Genomic DNA, 17,009 nt, shown 5'->3' with positions numbered 1-17,009 from the left:
CAGCATTGCCCAAAGCCAGAAAATGCTCCATCAACCCAGACATCAGCTAAATATCTCCATCCTGGGTAGGTGGAAATGTTCAAGCTTTCAAGCTTTCGTGAACTGTCACTGGGACTTGAAACTCAACTTTTGTAAACCCTCAGGGTAGCAATTCCAGCAAGTGGCACTGAGAGAGAAGTCTCCACTATTACTAAAACCACACAAGAGCCATTAGAGACATGGGTAAGGGGACTGTCTGAAGAGATGGGAAGACATGGAATGGTCCAATACCTGCCTAGACTTCTCTTCCCAGTGCTGTCACAGTCCCAGTCCTGGTGCCACTACCTACACTGCTCAGTCAGCTCAGAAGCTGTTCCCTCAGCATCACAAAACTGAGGAATCCAGAAACACAAACTCTTCTCCAGCTCACAGGCCGAACACATGGCATGTGCAGATGTAGCTTCTTTTCACTGAGCAGCTGTGTGTACAGCCCTGGTAACAGCACACAAATGACTAATGAAGTCCATTTCAATTAAAATAAACAAGAGGAAAAAAAAAAATTGTATATTGCAGATACTCTGGGAAAGTCATCTTCAAAAGCTCCATGCCAAAGCAAGGTCACAGTACCAAAACAAAAGCCAAATCCACTGTGCTCTGGGTCAGGCTCAAAAAGGGAGAGCGCATTAAATTCCAAAGCCGGCACATGATCAAGAAAAGCTGCTTAGTGAAATCCACTGACCCAAACAGAGAAGGAAAAGTCTTGTACAGAAGCCTGAGCATGCTCCTAAAACTGACAGGCGTCTCAAATACATGCAGCGATTTGCACAGTCATTTCAAACACAGACCATCCTTCCATTTAAACAGACAACTGAAGCTATTCCCATATTGATTTTTTTCTTCCAAAATTTCCATTTTACTGTCATTCCCATTTAAAATAAAGCTTTTCTAAAAAAAAAAACCAAATAAAACCCCAAAACCATTCCAAATGAAAAACAAAACAAACATTTAATTCAACCCTAGTACACAAAGCACATCATCTGCTTTTCCCAACATCATTTGCCCCTTTCCAGCACTGCATGTGCATGTTCTTAAAGACACCCTCAGGAGGTAACAGACACGAGGGCTATTCCGCTGCAATCCCATCTTCACTTCCAGCTGTTTTCCTCCATTTCTAAAACACCAATCACTGCAACAGCTGTATTTGCAGTGCCTGCTATGCAGAGTTCCAGGCACATCCTGTGTACCTGGGGACATGAAGGAGTCTGCCCATGCAGCTATTCTGGTTGGGGCACACCAGCAAGCATCTGGCTGGAGAGACAGCAAAGAAACTAAGACCCTAAATGTGTTCTCAGACAGAGTGAGCCAGAGGAGGCATCAGGCTCTGGCTGTGCCTCTCTCTGCATAAGGATTTCTGCTGGCACTGCAGAGAAAAGGCAGGAAGTCCAAGCAGAAGAGGAGCAGTGGGGTTTCAGTCTCGTGGCTGCCAATAAAACCATCTAGCATGGATTAGACCCGGCAAGTTACATACAGTATCTCGAACAACAGGCTGGAGGCAGACCTTCAAAACAAGCCAGTGGAGGGGCTGAGGGCCAGCAGGGACGGGGAAGGTAGAAAAGGCCTGTGACCCTACACTCTTTGAGAGCTATCAAGGGCACAGCAACACCCAGGCTTTGACTGAGGCCACCACCATGTGCTACCCTAAGAAACTACCTGGGAAATGAAACAAGGCCATCAGCACTGCTCTGACATTGGCCCCATGCAGGGCTCTCTCTTGCTTTCCTGACCCTCGCTGCTGAGCTCAGAGGACATGCCATGAGGTTTTGCAAACCCACAAGCTGCCAAGAAGAAGCTGGGGTCTGAGCAATCCACAATCTGAGCACAAGCCTGGCAGTGGGCTAGGCAGACACACTGCCCTTTCAGCCCTGCACAGCAGGGAGCTGGAAGGACTGCCATTCCCATACACTGCCCACCACCCCTCTCACTGCCCTCTTCTGTGCGCAAGTGCTGCTTGAGTGATGGTAGAGACTGATGCTGCCTACAACAGCCTGCACCAAATCACACAGGCAACAGTTCCCCAAGGCTCTGCTTTCTGCTTGAAAGCAAACCAATTTGACAGCTAGCTGCTTCCCAAAAAGCAGTCTTGCCTTACTCCAGTGAGCCACTTCAAGGTGTTTTACCAACACAAAATTAACCCCCGTTAATTATTCCCTCTTGATCTGGCATCCTGAAGAAGCTCAGACAATTTCAGATAAGTTCTGTGCAACCTGAGAGAAGAAGGGTAAGACCAGCCTATTCAGTGATAACTCTGCATAATAAATCATACCGAAATCAAACTATAGCCCGAGCCGCTGGTCCCAGGCCTCCTCCATCCCCAGCCTAGTAAATTGGTGCTTGGGGAACTGTATTTTCCCCCACCAAGAGGCATGCAGCACACTGAGACCTTGCACTCTCCTCTGGAGAGGGACCAGACAGGAGGACTGGGGAATAGCCAACCTCTTACTAAAAGACATAGTTTTTCTGCAGGCCACATTGGAAAAGCCTGACCCTACCCAAGTCTTTCACACTTTACGTCAAAGTAAAACATGGAAGAAATTGATCTGGGATAGTAACAGCCTTTGAGCAGGCTCCAACAGAACAGAGGCCTTCGCCTTGCAGAGGATGAATTAAAAGGCATCACAGTCTTCCTCCCGACAGCTCTGTCTTCAACCAGTGCTCTAGAAAGAGCTAGAACAGGAGATACACACTTGAGCAGGTGGTCATAAAACCAGCATGCAAGTACATACTGGAAAAGCAGCACACAAGCACTAAAACAGAGCTGCACCAGCAGGAACCCACTATGGTGGAGTAAATGATATAGGGAAGGTCTTTAACTTCAGTGGCTACCCAAGTAACCAAGGCAGCAGTGAGGGATCTCATCATGAACCACTTAGTTTAATTAGCTGAGAAACACCAGTGGAAACTTCCTGGCATGCAAGAGGTCAGGCAGACCCCTAGACAGGAAATTGGAAGTTATGTTAGAAAAAACCCTAAGGGTTTGGATGTCATGCAAAGCCTTGTAGAATGGTACTGATATGCAAGAGGCACATCAGGAGTGCAAAGCTTCAACCTGGGACCCACTGAACTTGGAGAAGGTTCAGCTATATACTAAGCCAGAGGGCTTTAAATACAGGCAATAAAAACATCTGCCAGCGAAGTCTGAATGTATGAAAGCCAATCCCATGAACAGGAAAACACGATGTCCCTTTGAGCTACCAATTTTCTTCATTTTCAGAAAAAGATGCGGGTCATGATGGACATCAACCATAAATTAGCTCCTACTGGAATGCCAGCATTAAAAGCTTTCAAAGCAGCTTCACAATGGGACCTGAAGGGTACCCACATCTGGTGCCCTCATATAGAAGAGGGTTAAAAAAAAAAAAACAAAAAACTCTTCTGGTCCTTCTTAATGCCCAGATCTGTAGTTGAACTTCTCCAAGTACAGGTAAAAGACAACCCCCAACTTCAGCCTGCAAACACACAGACAACAGACTCTGATCTTCCAGCCCCTTTATTTGCAGCAAAGAGCAGAATAGTAACAAGAACACAGAAGCTGATGCTCAAAATTCAAGCTATAAAGTTGTCACAGCCACTTGAAAGAGATGCGAACCAACAGGAAAAAGCAGTGCCCCAGCCTGTGCTGCCCACTCCTGCTGGCACAAGCATCCCTGCAGCTGTTGGGTGATCCACATTGGGAACCAATACATACTAGCTCAGCAAAGAAGACTCAGCAAAGTTTGCTCCAGCACAAGCTTCTTCCCTCATCCAAGTCACCACATGGCTCCACAAACACTTGTGCCAGCAAAAGGAAAGGGAAAGAAGCAGGAACAGAAAGAGCAGCTGGAGCCAAATGACTGGACAGCTTCTCCAGCCAGCACAGTTTAAAGCTGTCATGAAAACACAGCCAAAACCTCACACTTGGTAATTGTTAGCTTCCCATCACGCTACAAGGCAGGTGGGAGGTTTTGCACCTCTTCAGGCTTAAATAATCTGAGGAGTACCCTCAGTACAGGTATTGAGTGCAGCAGAAATAGTACTACATCACCAGGGGGTCATTAAATGGGAAGAACATCCAAACCATCCACAGATTTCTCTAGAGCTGACAGCCAAGCTTCCTGCATGGACAGTTTCCATAAAAGAGTTCCCAGAGGATGAATTTCCCTTGCTCACCTATGGCCTGTGACACCCACAAAGGAATGAGGTGGAAGTGAGCTAAGTAAAGCAGACTGGGCAGAGGGGCTGCCTTTTCCATCTCCTAAGCACGTGTGACACAGATGACAGAAGCAGGTTCACAGCACTAGACAGCATGCCGGTGCACCAGAACCCATGCAGGGCCCAGGTGATGCACAGTTAGCATACAACAGAGATACAACCTACCTAGACACCAGCAAGGGGAACAGTCTGAGCATAAAATATAATCAACAATGTGGAGAAAGCAATGGAAAACCTGGAGTACTCTGGCATCTTCATCCTGTTTGTGCTTCTCCATGAACACACCCCGCAGCTTTGCAGAGAACACCAGCCTGCCACCACATGATAGCCACATTTCAGGCAGCCACATGCGAACACTCCGGTCACAGTATGCCACTTACAGGCTACATCTGGGCAGGGACTGATGACAATACCTACTAAGAGCTTCAGTGACAGTACATCAAGCACAGGGGACAAGAAGCCAGCACTGAGCAGCACTTCCATTCCTTACAGAAGTCAGCACTGCCTGGTCCTCAAAAGGAGCTGGTTTCCACCTAGATACATTACCAGCTACCAGATGGCTGATGCATCTCAGCATGCCTATGCAAAAAGCCAGGATACTACAGCTGGTTCAGTGCCACAGTGAATGTAGCCAGAATGGATAACAAGTATAATCACATTAACAAGTCAAATATTAACAATTCCAATTATAAACAGCTGACTGCCAGCACTGGAAGTATATGTAGAGGAAGGATCACCTACGCAAGCCTTGTTCTTGCGCCCTATTCAGAGGTAACCACAGCTGCCTGCTGGGTTAGTAGTGCTTGTGCTGAGCCAGCAGAGCCCTTTGCGCTAGGGTCCCCAACAGCCTCAAAACACAGCTGTCTTAGTACCCTGCCTGGGTCTACACGTTCTGCAGCTCCTTGTTAACAAAGAAGAAGGAAAGAGTGATCACAGAAACTATTTCAGTGCACATTTAACTCACTGCAACAATTCAGTGGACCTCCAGAAGCCGCTGTTCCAGATTTATTCTCACTACTAGTGAAAAAGATGCACTGTACAATACTGGCTGATCCACAAGTACCAGGGACACATTGGTCCATGTCACTGCCTCAATTATACAGCAAAGAAAGATTCACAAAAATGCTTTTATCAGGGCAAAAATTTGCGCTGGTCAATTTTGTCATGACCCCACATTAGAAAACAGAAGACAAAGCTGACAAAATCCTACCACTGTATTTTAACAAAGGTATCATTTCTCTTTGAAATTCTGCAATTGTAATTTTTTTTTCCACCAACTCTCCTATTCAACATAAGTACCATAAGGGTCAAGGACACAAGGAAAGCTAGGAACTGGTTTGACTCTTAAGACACCAGTAAACACTGGCTCTGGTTGCTTTTGGGAGAGTTGGTGCCTGTGCGCCTACCTCAAGAGCCATTTTTTTTGGTAAAGTAATGAATGCCTCTTACTGATTACACTGTCCATTTACAAAATATGACATCAATAAACACTGACGGAAAAGCAACTGCCAAAACTAGCAACCTCCCCTAAAAAGATCACAATACCCCAAACCAAAAATTATCCTAGACGAAAAGCCACCCAACCTCTATGGCAGAGTCATGGTACTAAAAGCAGCTAAGAATCACTGTTGTGCTAAGTGAAAAGGTCTCACTGGCAAAAGAGATCAAAACTGCCACAAATGACAACATTTCCTATGGAAAGTTACATAAAACCACTCTGAATAGCAATCTAAAAAAATCTTAAGAGGAAATAACAATAACAAACACTGGAGCCACCAGAAGACAGACTTTATACTCAGGAAGGATGGAAGCCATTCAGGCTAGCTCTCTTTGCATGTTTCTTTGAAATTCAGAGCATCTTCACTCACCGTCACACATATGCTTTCTCCAACTCAACCATAGTTCTGTTCTCCTGGATCCAAGTGAGAAAATAAGCCTGCATCCACCAGCAGTGCCCACAGCAATGATGCTCAATGGAGATCCTTCAAAGGAACAATTAAATAGCCAAGGACTCAGACCAGAGCTGGTTTGACTGGAGCTGCTCTTCCTAAGCATTAGCTGATTAACCAGCACACAGGAGAGCTACCCTGCCACTCTAATGCTCTAATTCCCTCCTGCTAGTGCTCAGCAGCTGGCCACATGCTATCTCCTACTTTGTCTAACTGGCAAGCAGTTGCAGGAAGAGCTTGTCTTGCTCTGCAGGTGTGGGTACACATGTGTGCATTGGTGCATGCCCAATGCACCAACTCATTTTATAACACAAATGGAAATAATCATGATTCTAATGCTGTGTTAGAAAAAAATCCAAGTGAACCATACTTCTTCAATCCAAGTGAATGGCATGGTCTGTCTCACTGTTCTCCCTGAAATCACAGTCCCAGAGCAGTCAGAGAAAAGGAAGGTACACTCACACCTTTTGGCAAAACAACTCAGCCTGCTGTCTTCTGCAGTCCACTTTAAAGCACTGGGCTTTGAACTCAAGCAACAGAGAAACATACCACCCATGCGCTGATTGCTACAGGGCAATAACTGCTGAAACAGGGAAGTATTTGTCAACTGAGCTGTCTGAGCCCTCAAGATTTTAAAATTCAGGCTGTTATAACTTTCACCAAGTCAAAGACAAGTGCTGGACCTGTAGAACAGTAAAAGCTGCATCCTGCACAGCTTCAGGATGACCTCATATGGATTGTTCCTTTTTAAAGGAAAAAGGAACCCAACAACCTTCAAAGCAGGACCACTGCTGACCAGCAGAGTAAGGGGCTGTCTCTCAGTGAAGTGGAAACAGGAAGAGGAGGAGGTGGCAAAGGTAGGCTTTCCAGAAAAGGCAAGACTGGGCATGTCTTGATATCTCTTCTCCCCCTGGGAACGCTGTATTGTGCCAGGGAAGTATTTTGCAATGATACTTCTTAGTTCACTGAGAAGAAATTACATTTCCTTTAATAATTACTGTTTTAGAGATGCTCAGATTACTAAGGCAAGATCTGTTTGTTGCTAAAGGCCCCAGAATTTGAGACCAGGTCTATATCACAATAGTTCTAACATTTCTATGCTATGCAAAAAGTAGATTTCATTATAGTTGAAACAAATGGTTTATCTAACAGAGCTGAAGAGTGCACCCAAAGGAAATTTCAGCAAGAACAAGCCTTATGTTAATCTGACATTTGCTATCTCTGCAGCAAACACAGCACACAACCAATGAAACTTGCAGTCTATAGCTTTAGGAGATTTAACAATAAAGATTAACATGAAGAATAAGCTCTCCACCTTCACCAAGCAACAAACAGCCACTGGTCATTACTCAAAAGGATTTTACTATAGTTCAGATTTTTTTTTTTTTTTTTAATTCAGCTACTATTTGCTCATTTGGCATTTTCCCAACAAACATTAAAAAAAACAAACAAATCCCCAAATACTTCCTCGTTCCGACAGCACCATGGACTAAAACAACAGGTATGAGAGATGTGATCTTAAGGGCTTCAACCAGCCCTGGACAGCAGCTAGATGAGCAGGACCCAAAAAAAAAGGAATAAGAAACCAGAAACCCCTGAAGTTCAGCTAACAAGGACACAACAGGCAATCTCAGCATAGACACAATTCCCACTGCTCCCTGTGGAAATCTCCCTCTCTCAGGGTTGCCCCTAGATCTTCCCAAGGGCTCAGTCAATCCTGCCTGTGAAAACAGGGAGGCTGGCAGGGAAGCCTTGCCCGCCCCTTGAGCTATGTTGAAGCGAGGGTCTCTGTCACTCCATACAAGCAGGCCTGGATGACAAGAGCACACATCACACACTAAGCCAGTCTGAGGTTCTTCAAGGACACAGGAATAGAGTTGCCAGCCTGAACATGGGAAATAATAGATTCATTTCCTTCCAAGGCTAAATAACAGTGCAAGATCTGTGCACTACAAGTCCACTTCATTCCAACAAGATGATGATAAAGTTAGACTTGGAGCCCAGTACCCCTTCAGCTGAAAAGAAAGAAAATTAATCCATTTCTGAGCTCAGGGAACATGTTAAGGAACGAACCCATCCTTGAGTTTAAGTATTTCTACTGAAACTAGCTGTATACTGGCAACAGGCAGATGGCTGCAGGAAAAGAAATTAACAGAAGTGTCATGTTGGGTCATAACTAGCGCTGGAACCTCTGAGAATGGCACATGGTCCCCACAGGATGCCTGCAAAGATAACTAAGGGAAAAAGGCAGCAATCACAAGGGAAGAATCTTATCAAAGCGTTCTGCTGGATTAAAGCTCTAGAGATATAGACAGAGAAACATCAGGATCTTCAGCTCACAGCCAGTCCCACTCAGCAGGCAGCATCCACAGCAGCTCATGGGTGCTCTGCCAACCTCTTTGCTGGATACACTAAATGGAAAACAACCTGGGACTCCTGGTCTTGTTGCCCATCTAGGGCCTTCAGCACTAACCAGGCTGTGTTTGCACTGGAGGGAGATCCAACACACTGAATGGAATCAAACTTTCACTAATTATATCCGAGCATGAGGGCTCTGTGCCCAGAATAAACTGTCCTATCATGCCACACTCAGCAGACCCTGCCTCTGTCGGGGGAACATGCTGGGACTTGCTGGCTACTCTCCGAGGCTGGATTCCAGAGGAACACGACTGATGACCCCAAAAGAAATTCCCAATCCTGCCTTAAGACCTCACTTAGCTACAGCCTCAATGCAGTCCCCGTCACAAAAGTGAAACGAGACATCTGAGGAGGTGCTGGCCCCTTCCACGGGACATTAACCCCCGACTGAGGTGACACGTCAGGGCCACGTGTTCTCAGCACCAAGCCACAGGAAGGACGAGCTTGCTGAAGAGGTGCCTGCTCTGCTCTGCGGGTGAGCAGTGCTCTCCACATTCAAAGCTGCGGCTGAAGCCTACCCAGCACAGAGTAAGACATTCCTGAGACAGGGGCCAGCCCATGGCTTTCCCCAGAACCTGAAAAGCCAGTTTGTAGGCAGATCTCTTGCAAGTGTATTGCTTAAAAAAAAAAAAAAAAAGAAAGAAAGAAAAGAGAAAAAAGAGAAAAGGAAAAGAAAAGAAAAGAAAAGAAAAGAAAAGAAAAGAAAAGAAAAGAAAAGAAAAGAAAAGAAAAGAAAAGAAAAGAAAAGAAAAGAAAAGAAAAGAAAAGAAAAGAAAAGAAAAGAAAAGAAAAGAAAAGAAAAGAAAAGAAAAGAAAAGAAAAGAAAAGAAAAGAAAAGAAGGGCCTGTCATGGGCAGAATTAGTTTTGTGGGAGTTGCTTTTACACTGGGCAGCATTAAACTCCTTTCATAGGAACGCACGGAAGCAGCACACTGCTGACACACGACCACACGTGACAGCTGCTGCCTTCCAGGGGGGCTCAGGGCTGATGAGCACAGATACCATAACAAAGCTGGGGACCTCATTCCAAATACACAGCCCCTCGTGGGAGGGTGGAAGGGTTCCAGCTGAGGAACAGCACAGCGTCCCCATGAGCGTGCACACAGCGGAGACCTGGGCTGCCCATCAGTAGCCACGAGGATCCAAGGACACAAGAGGGATGCAGGAGGAGGGAGGAGTGGTAGCTGTTGTTAGAGCCACAGGGGGGAAAAAAAAAAAAAAAAAGAGCAGAGAAGTTTCAGGCAGATGAGGCCTTTTGTGAAGTCCTTTTAACAATCAAAACTTGAAGGAAGGAGGTACCTGAAAGTTCTTCCAACTATATCAACTGATATAACAGAAGTTATCAACTCCTCTTGCAAACCCTGCACCACCAAGACAGAAGGGCTGGAGAGCAACACATATACATGCACTGGGGTCAAAACCCTGTTCTCCTTCCAAGGGTCTGCTCCCCAGCTCTGCACAAGTGAGCCCTTTTTACCCCTGGCACAAAGGCAGCTACTTGTCTTCGCTGTTCTATCAGCATTGCTGCAGTTAACACCCTGTGTTCCTTCCACATTGTATGCTTCATTCAGAATCACTTTCAGCTTTGCTGCCTTGTCCCTTCCCATTACGTGTGCCTATTTTTTCCTTTGCTGCAGAACACACAGCTTTCTTCCCAGAGGAAATTAGCAGCCATGGGGACAAAAACAGGAAGAAAGGAAACAACTTCCTGCTTGCTCTGAGACCCAGCCTGGAGACATCCCTGACCAGCACCGTGCACTGTGCCATGAAGCCAACCTGCAAGAGAATCAGCAGCCAGAACCACATAATGCACAAGGACAAGAACTGAGCAAAACCCATTTGTGCTGCTGCTGCTAGCTTCTCCCAAGCTACACGAGAGAAAAGCACAAGTTAAAATACACACAAGGGGCACTCTGGCACCTCACTATGTGTGTGTGGACAGGCTGCTCCCTGAGGAGCCCGAAAGGACTCATCATTGAGGGTGAAATCCTGCAAAAGCTTTACTTACAAGCTGCTGTGATTCCCCGCTTCATGCCAGCAGTGCACAGTGTGAATAGTCAGTTCAGGGACTCGATCCAGAGGAAAACCAGCCTTCACGTATAAAAGCCAGTATGTTTTCCACCGGATCTGCTCACAAAGCAGCTGCCAAAACACCGGTGCCAGCATCACGGGTGGGAATGCATGGCAAGGTAAGGGGTTGGAAAAGCCTTTCAGCTCCAGCGTGGACTAGGACCAGCTGAATGCACCATGGACATGCACCTTCACCTACACATTGGCTCACCAAACTCCCAACAACCAAAGAAACATGGATGAGCTGGAAAGCGAGCTCCCACAGGTCTCCTTCTTGCCTGTGGCTGACAGGGCCGGGTTCCCACCTGAGGCACCGAGACACAGTGAAGGCCGCTGAGCCTCACTTTACGGGGTGGGCGACGGTGCCCGGTGAGGGCAGCTATCCGAGAGCTTCCCGCTGCTGGCAGGGGCCGGGGCCGGGGCCGGGGCCGCCACCTCAGGGCGCCGGCCTTGCCCCCGGGGTTCACCGAGGGCCGCTCCCTGCCCGGCTGAGGCAGCGCGGTCCCAGGCAGGGGACAGCCCTCGGTGTCCCGCGGGGCTGCCCCTCCCGGCCAGGCCACCAGCAGGGGGCTGCCGAGCCGCGGCTGAGGCGGCCGGGCCGCGGAACGGGACGGGACGGGACAGAACCGCCACTCACGTGTGCGCCGTGTCCCGGGGCAGCCCCAGCCCCGTACTGAGCCTACTTCCCCAACCCCGTTCCCACATCTTCCCCGGTCCAGCACTCACCGTGAATGCGGGTGAAGCGCAGCGGCGAGCCGCCGCTCGGGTCGGGCCGCCCCCCAGTGCGGCTTAAGGGACCGGCGCCGCCGAGCTCGGCCCGTGTAGGGCGCGGAGACTCCTCCCCCGTGCCAGGGGCCGGCCAGCCGGGCACGCCATTCACAGCCGCGGCATGCAAATAGGAGACGGGAACCGTGCCGGGTTTAGCGGCGTGAGTCCCGCCGGGGAGCTGCCAGCGCCCGGGGCCGCGGGACGACGCATACCGCCTCGCCGCCGCCCTGACTCACGGCGGAGGAATGCGCTGCGCCGGGCGGAAGCCACCGGCCCGCCCGCGGCCTCCGCAGCGCGGCCCCGACCCGCGGCCCCCGCCTCCCCTCCGCGGGGTCGGGGTCCGCCTCGTGGTGGGCGTCGCTCTGCGGGGCGTGTAGCCCCCGACCTCCGGCCGAGCTGTAGCGTTCAGCTCCCGTCCCGTTAGCCCCGAGCCCGCGGGGTTGTTCTCTTGGCTGCTGGAAGGTCTGCTGCCCCTGAGCGCTGTGCCCGGGGGGAGCCGGGGTGATCCCCGTGCGGGCTGCCGCGGGCCGGAGTCACTCTCAGTACTGCCGGCAGGGACAGGCACTGCTGAGCTCCCAGGCCTTGCCCCTGTCCCATTGGCACCCACGGGAGCTCTCCGGGCTGAGCCTCGCAGGGGTGGCATGCGCTGCCGTCGCACAGCACAGCTAATGCTCGGCAGGGTTGCACCTCGCTCTTCCTTGCTGTTTCACTGTACTTTACCTGTTCCTTGCCTCATTCCCCCCACACACTTAGTCCTGTGTTTCCCATCAAGTTCTTCACACCTCCTCCTCCAGTCATGTGGTTAGCTTATCATCCCTTCTCTAAACTGTTTCTTTCCTCCCAGCTTAAACATTTTCCCCTTCTGGATGGCATCCTCCCACCTCAATTGCTCAGCCGTCCTCGCCTTTGTCCTGGGATCCTTCCCAAAGATTTCCCCATCCATCGTCTCCAGAGCATTGGTCAGCATGTATTGCTCACACAGAGGTTTGCTAGCTTTCTGGCCAAGCCTGCAGCATGCACACCCCTCTCCAGCAGTTTCCCAACCCACAGATGCAGATGCTTTTAATATCAGTAATAACTGGGGGGGAGCGCATATTCCCTGCCATCTTATTGCGTCTTCCCTGCCCACCCGCACGCGAGAGGAGCGGGAGAGCTGCTGTTGCAGAGGGTGAGCTCATTGGTACCGTACCCACCCCTGCCCGCACACTGCAAAGGCACCCACGTGTCGAAGGCAGCCCCCAGAGAGCCCTGCTATCTACAGCACGTCTCATTAGCTAATGAGCCAACACAGATCAACCCCAGCTTGTGCTGGCCAAGCTGCAGACCAAACTGCACAAAGAACCCTGACCGTCCGCAAAGCTTAACAGGCACAAATTGTTTTCAGATGTCTCTACCACATAAACAAGGGGAAGAAGTGTCCAGTAATGTAATGGAGCAGAGGTGGACTCGGAGGGCCCTTCTGCAGCTCCCAGGAGGAACGCTCTGGAGCTGGAGTGTGACTCTGCCCTACCCCTGCTCTCCCTCTGCCTGCTGCCAACACTACATGCATTTATCAAAAACCACAAAGCTCTGCCACTGAAACATGATTTCTCGCCCCTGTATAACAGTGCTGCAGACCGCACTGCTAACCCCATCCCACAGGCTCTAGTTCTCCCAGCACTTCCCTCCCCAGCCCCCTGGGTCTGTGTGCTAGGATCCTTCTTTTACCCAGCTGCAGGTATCTCCACTCAGTGAGATAAACTCTACCCCCTTGGTCAAGAATATGCCCTCCTTGCTCCCATCACCACTCAGGGTGTTTCTCCTTCAGCGCACTGAGTCCTATCAGCCTAAAATACATGGAACAGAGTGAATTAAGGCCAGGTTCTGCCTTCAGCTCTTTGGGGCATGAGCAGATGCACAGCAGCAGTTTGGTGCTGAGGACCTGCAGTCCTGGTCCAGAGCAGGTCAGCCAGCCCAGCAGCCTTGTTTGTTTTCTCCCTCATAGATGCTTGCAGGGAGTACTTCTGCTTGAAAGGTGGCCTCTGAGGACCAGCTGAAAGAGAGCTCTCTTCTGGTGCTTGTTATGTTTAACATGAACATGTGATTACATGAATTTGCTTCGTTCTTCTCTGCTGGAAACTGGAATTTCCTCCCTTCTGCTTGAAACCCATGAGAAACTGTGATCTTGCCACAAGACATGGTTAAGACCCAATGAAATAGATATCCATCAGCATATGAAGTGCAGCACTTTTACTGCTGCAGCTCACTTAAACTGCTCTTTCAAAGCCAGGTGAACCACGTGCCTGCCGCTGACAGCTGGACCCTGGTGGGTCTGTACCAGCTGGAGTGGTGCAGACCAGCCCATGGGTACTTCACGTTTGTTCAACACCTCGTCTTCATCAGCACCCACAATTCTCCCTCCTTCATGCACATCTGAAACCAAGCTCTATACTGATTACACACCCAAGTAGGCAAATGGTGGTGTTGGCATGTGCTTATGGCTCCTGCTAGACATGTGGCACCAGGAAGCTGTGCAATGCTATGAGCCAGTGCAGCCCCTTCTCTCTTACCTTCTTACAGCCTGACAGTTATGTGAGGACAGCTGGGACACACCAGGAGCACAGACGTCTGGTTTTATCTGGATCACCAGTTTTCTAGACAGATGATTTGAGTTTGACTGGCTTTGTTCAAAGTTTAGGGCAAGAAAGCATTCTAGTATCTGGCAAGCACAGCGGAGAGCATCAGGTTGTAGCCTTCACTGGGGAAAGCAGAGCTCCCTTTGCCTTCTGGAAATACATGGGCTTTTCGGTGCCTTCTGTGCTGACGTGAAGCAGTGGCACAGCCATGGCAGCTGTCCTAGGAAATAGGGAAGAGGTCCAGAAAGGCCTGGGATTTCTTCTAGAGAGGATTAATAACACAGAAACTCAAGTGAAGTCCCAGAGAGTTTCAAATGCAGGTGGCCTGGCCAGGAGCCAGAGAAGGAATTGCCAGCAGCATGAGGATGGGGATTCCCCTTTGGGAATGCCTATCGAGGGTGGATTGGATATCACCCGCATCCCCTCACTGTGGAACAAACCAGGTTCCTCGGTACCAGCAGCAGGTCAGGGTTTCATCCCTAGCCCGCGGGGGGGGGGGGGGGGAATCCTGTGGACAGAAGTGGGGTTGGTACTGTGGTATCTGTTCACCGGAGCTGCTACAGAAATGGTCTCCCCTTCTTCCTTGCTACCCTGCAGGTCCTGTGCGGGGCTGGCATTGCTGCTTTCTGCCCCGGCCTCATCCCAGGAAGAGCAGTGCTGCCTGAACACCCAGAGTGCCCTTTCTCTGTTGCTGTGGGTGCTAATGGCCCATCGATCTGGAGTGTTGGCACAATATGCTTTGAGTACAAATGCCTCCTCTCCAGATCGGCTGCCAAGCTGAGAATGGTGCTGCTGACCTGCAAAAAAAATATTGACACTTTTTGGAGTGCAAATGAAATGACTTTTGCTTTCCAAAAAAAAAAAAAAAATACTCTGCTAACAAGTAGCTATGTTGCAACTTAAATTTCTTATAATCCACTCAATTTACATTAAGTTCAAAAACCTAACGCTGGCTAGAAAGTCTTTTGAAGCCTCTGTCACCCTCAGGCGCCAGCAGGCATTGCAGACGTTATTATGCGGGATCACGCAGTGGCAAGGAGGGACGCAGAGGTGACTTCAGCCTGGATGTGCTGTGGCTGATCTGGCAGCAGGGCCGCACATGAAGCAGGGATGTGGTGTTACGCCAGGGCTTGGAGCCCAGGGAAGAGGCCCAAAAGTTAACCCACCATCCCAGTCCCTTGCTTTTTCAGCCCAAACCAGGATTCACTTCACAGATGTGTTCAGTGGGTCCGTGTGTGGCTGGGGACCAAAACCAGGAGACAAGGTGGGAGAGGAGCCAAAATGCTGAGGATCTGGGAAGGTGAAGGTGCCCCAGGCTGCTCACAGCCACAGAAGCTGCTGCCCTTCAGAGCACGAGGAAATCACATCAAAACTCAATCCCTTCATTTTCTGCTCAGATTAATTACAATTGGTCATTCCTAGCTCTAGCCACAGGGAATGTGTGTTTGCGGTGCCAGGAAGAGGTGGAGGAATGGAAATAATATAAAACTAGGATTTAATGGCCAGCCCTTACAGCAATATTTGTTTTCAACTGTATTTCACCCACGAAATCCATTGGGATCAAAATAGCAATTTTCATTTGGTCAACCCATTGGAAGAGGAAAAAAAAAAGGAACAAAGAATGTGTAAAGAAGGCTGTTATTTCCAAAATACTTAGGAAATGGCACTTAGCAAAATGGCTTCCTCCTCCCCGCTTTGCTCCAACAAAAAAAAAAAGGAACTTCTAACGTATATATATTCATGCATAGATATGTTTCACATGGAAGGAATAAAAATGTCATGGAAGAAGTAAGATGAAACTCCCAGAATATCTGTTATGTTGCCTGAAAGACTCTTATCATTTTCCAGTCCCCTACTGACAAGAGATGAAATAATATTGCTTCAGAATGTCAAAACTAAACAGATTTATTTCCAAGAGGCACACGAGGACTCTTGTAAAGCAGTCAAATATACAGTGTAGTCACCAAGCATGTGCTCTTGGAAGAGGCCGAATCCAAATGGCACGAATTACCCTTGACTTGGTGATTTGTCATTCTGGGGTGCTTGAGTTTTGAATGGTGACTTCCATTTAAATGTCCAACTCCTGCTACTGGAGAATGGATGCCAGAAGGGAAAGTTACTCATGCTGATGAAGAAGAGGTGTACAAGGCGTAGGAACACAGCACATTAGCCTGACAGATGATGCCAAAGAAGCCCGTCCCCAAAGCACTGTGAGAAATTATGTCAGGTGACCAAGCAAGGTTTGGTAACCTGCAGCCAGTAACTGCATCCCTCCAGGCCAGCCCAGATGGCTTCCAATCTGCTGCTGTGGACAAGCCTTGAAGGAGAACATTCAAAATTATCAGTAATGAATGATCTAGTTCAGTTCAGAAAGGAGAGCATCATGGACCAAACCCAGCATTAGCCACAATGAAGTTCACCATCTCATCATCAGTATCAACTAAAAGGGAACTGAATTTAAGAAGAAACATTTCCAGTTCAGTTACTCATAAATGAACTGAAGGAGTTCATAAAAGATACAAGGAATTTTGGTTGGTCTGTTGAAAATAAATTCTATTTTTAAAGAAAGAGCAGAGATGTGCTATATTGATGAAAAATACAAACTCAGTAATTGGAGAAAAAAGGATTAATTACTGACAACAACCTTGTACAGAATTTGCTTGGCTGAAATAACAGGGCTTTGTGTAAATCCTGTAAATCTTTAAACAAATCTTTAAGAATAGTTTTGGCAAAGACAAAGTAAGAGTCTGAAATTCAAAGTAAAATCCACTCTCTCTGTTTTAGTAACAGATCCACTCTCCAGCAACTGTAATTTCACACTGTAGTTAGTTAGACTTAAAGAACAATAGTATTTAATGTAAAAAGTATTCCAAACAATCTAATTTCATGGGTTCTGGTCTAAACTTTATCAGTCTCCCACTGTTGCCTGGTAAATTGGGAATAAGTACAGCTGGAAAGCTGG

General features: G+C 48.4%; 1 protein-coding gene across 3 annotated transcripts in view; it reads right to left on the bottom strand.

Moving 5' to 3' along the window:
* RHBDF1 (rhomboid 5 homolog 1) overlaps positions 1-11,728 on the bottom strand; it is a 37,205-nt gene extending 25,477 nt beyond the window's left edge. For 2 of the 3 annotated variants that reach the window (XM_057406549.1, XM_057406550.1), the window contains exon 1: positions 11,391-11,728. The gene's annotated coding sequence lies outside the window, so the exon portion shown is untranslated. The remainder of the gene's footprint in view (positions 1-11,390) is intronic. The other variant, XM_057406551.1, reaches the window with a different exon arrangement.
* Between the last annotated feature and the right edge of the window lie 5,281 nt (positions 11,729-17,009).

The sequence above is a fragment of the Pezoporus wallicus genome, unplaced genomic scaffold (assembly GCF_028554395.1).
Source record: "Pezoporus wallicus isolate ANWC-B61680 ecotype Strahan unplaced genomic scaffold, APGP_CSIRO_Pwel_v1 contig_6155, whole genome shotgun sequence".
Taxonomy (NCBI): domain Eukaryota; kingdom Metazoa; phylum Chordata; class Aves; order Psittaciformes; family Psittacidae; genus Pezoporus; species Pezoporus wallicus.
Note: the sequence above shows the minus strand (reverse complement) of the source record. Positions and strands in the feature narration are given on the sequence as shown.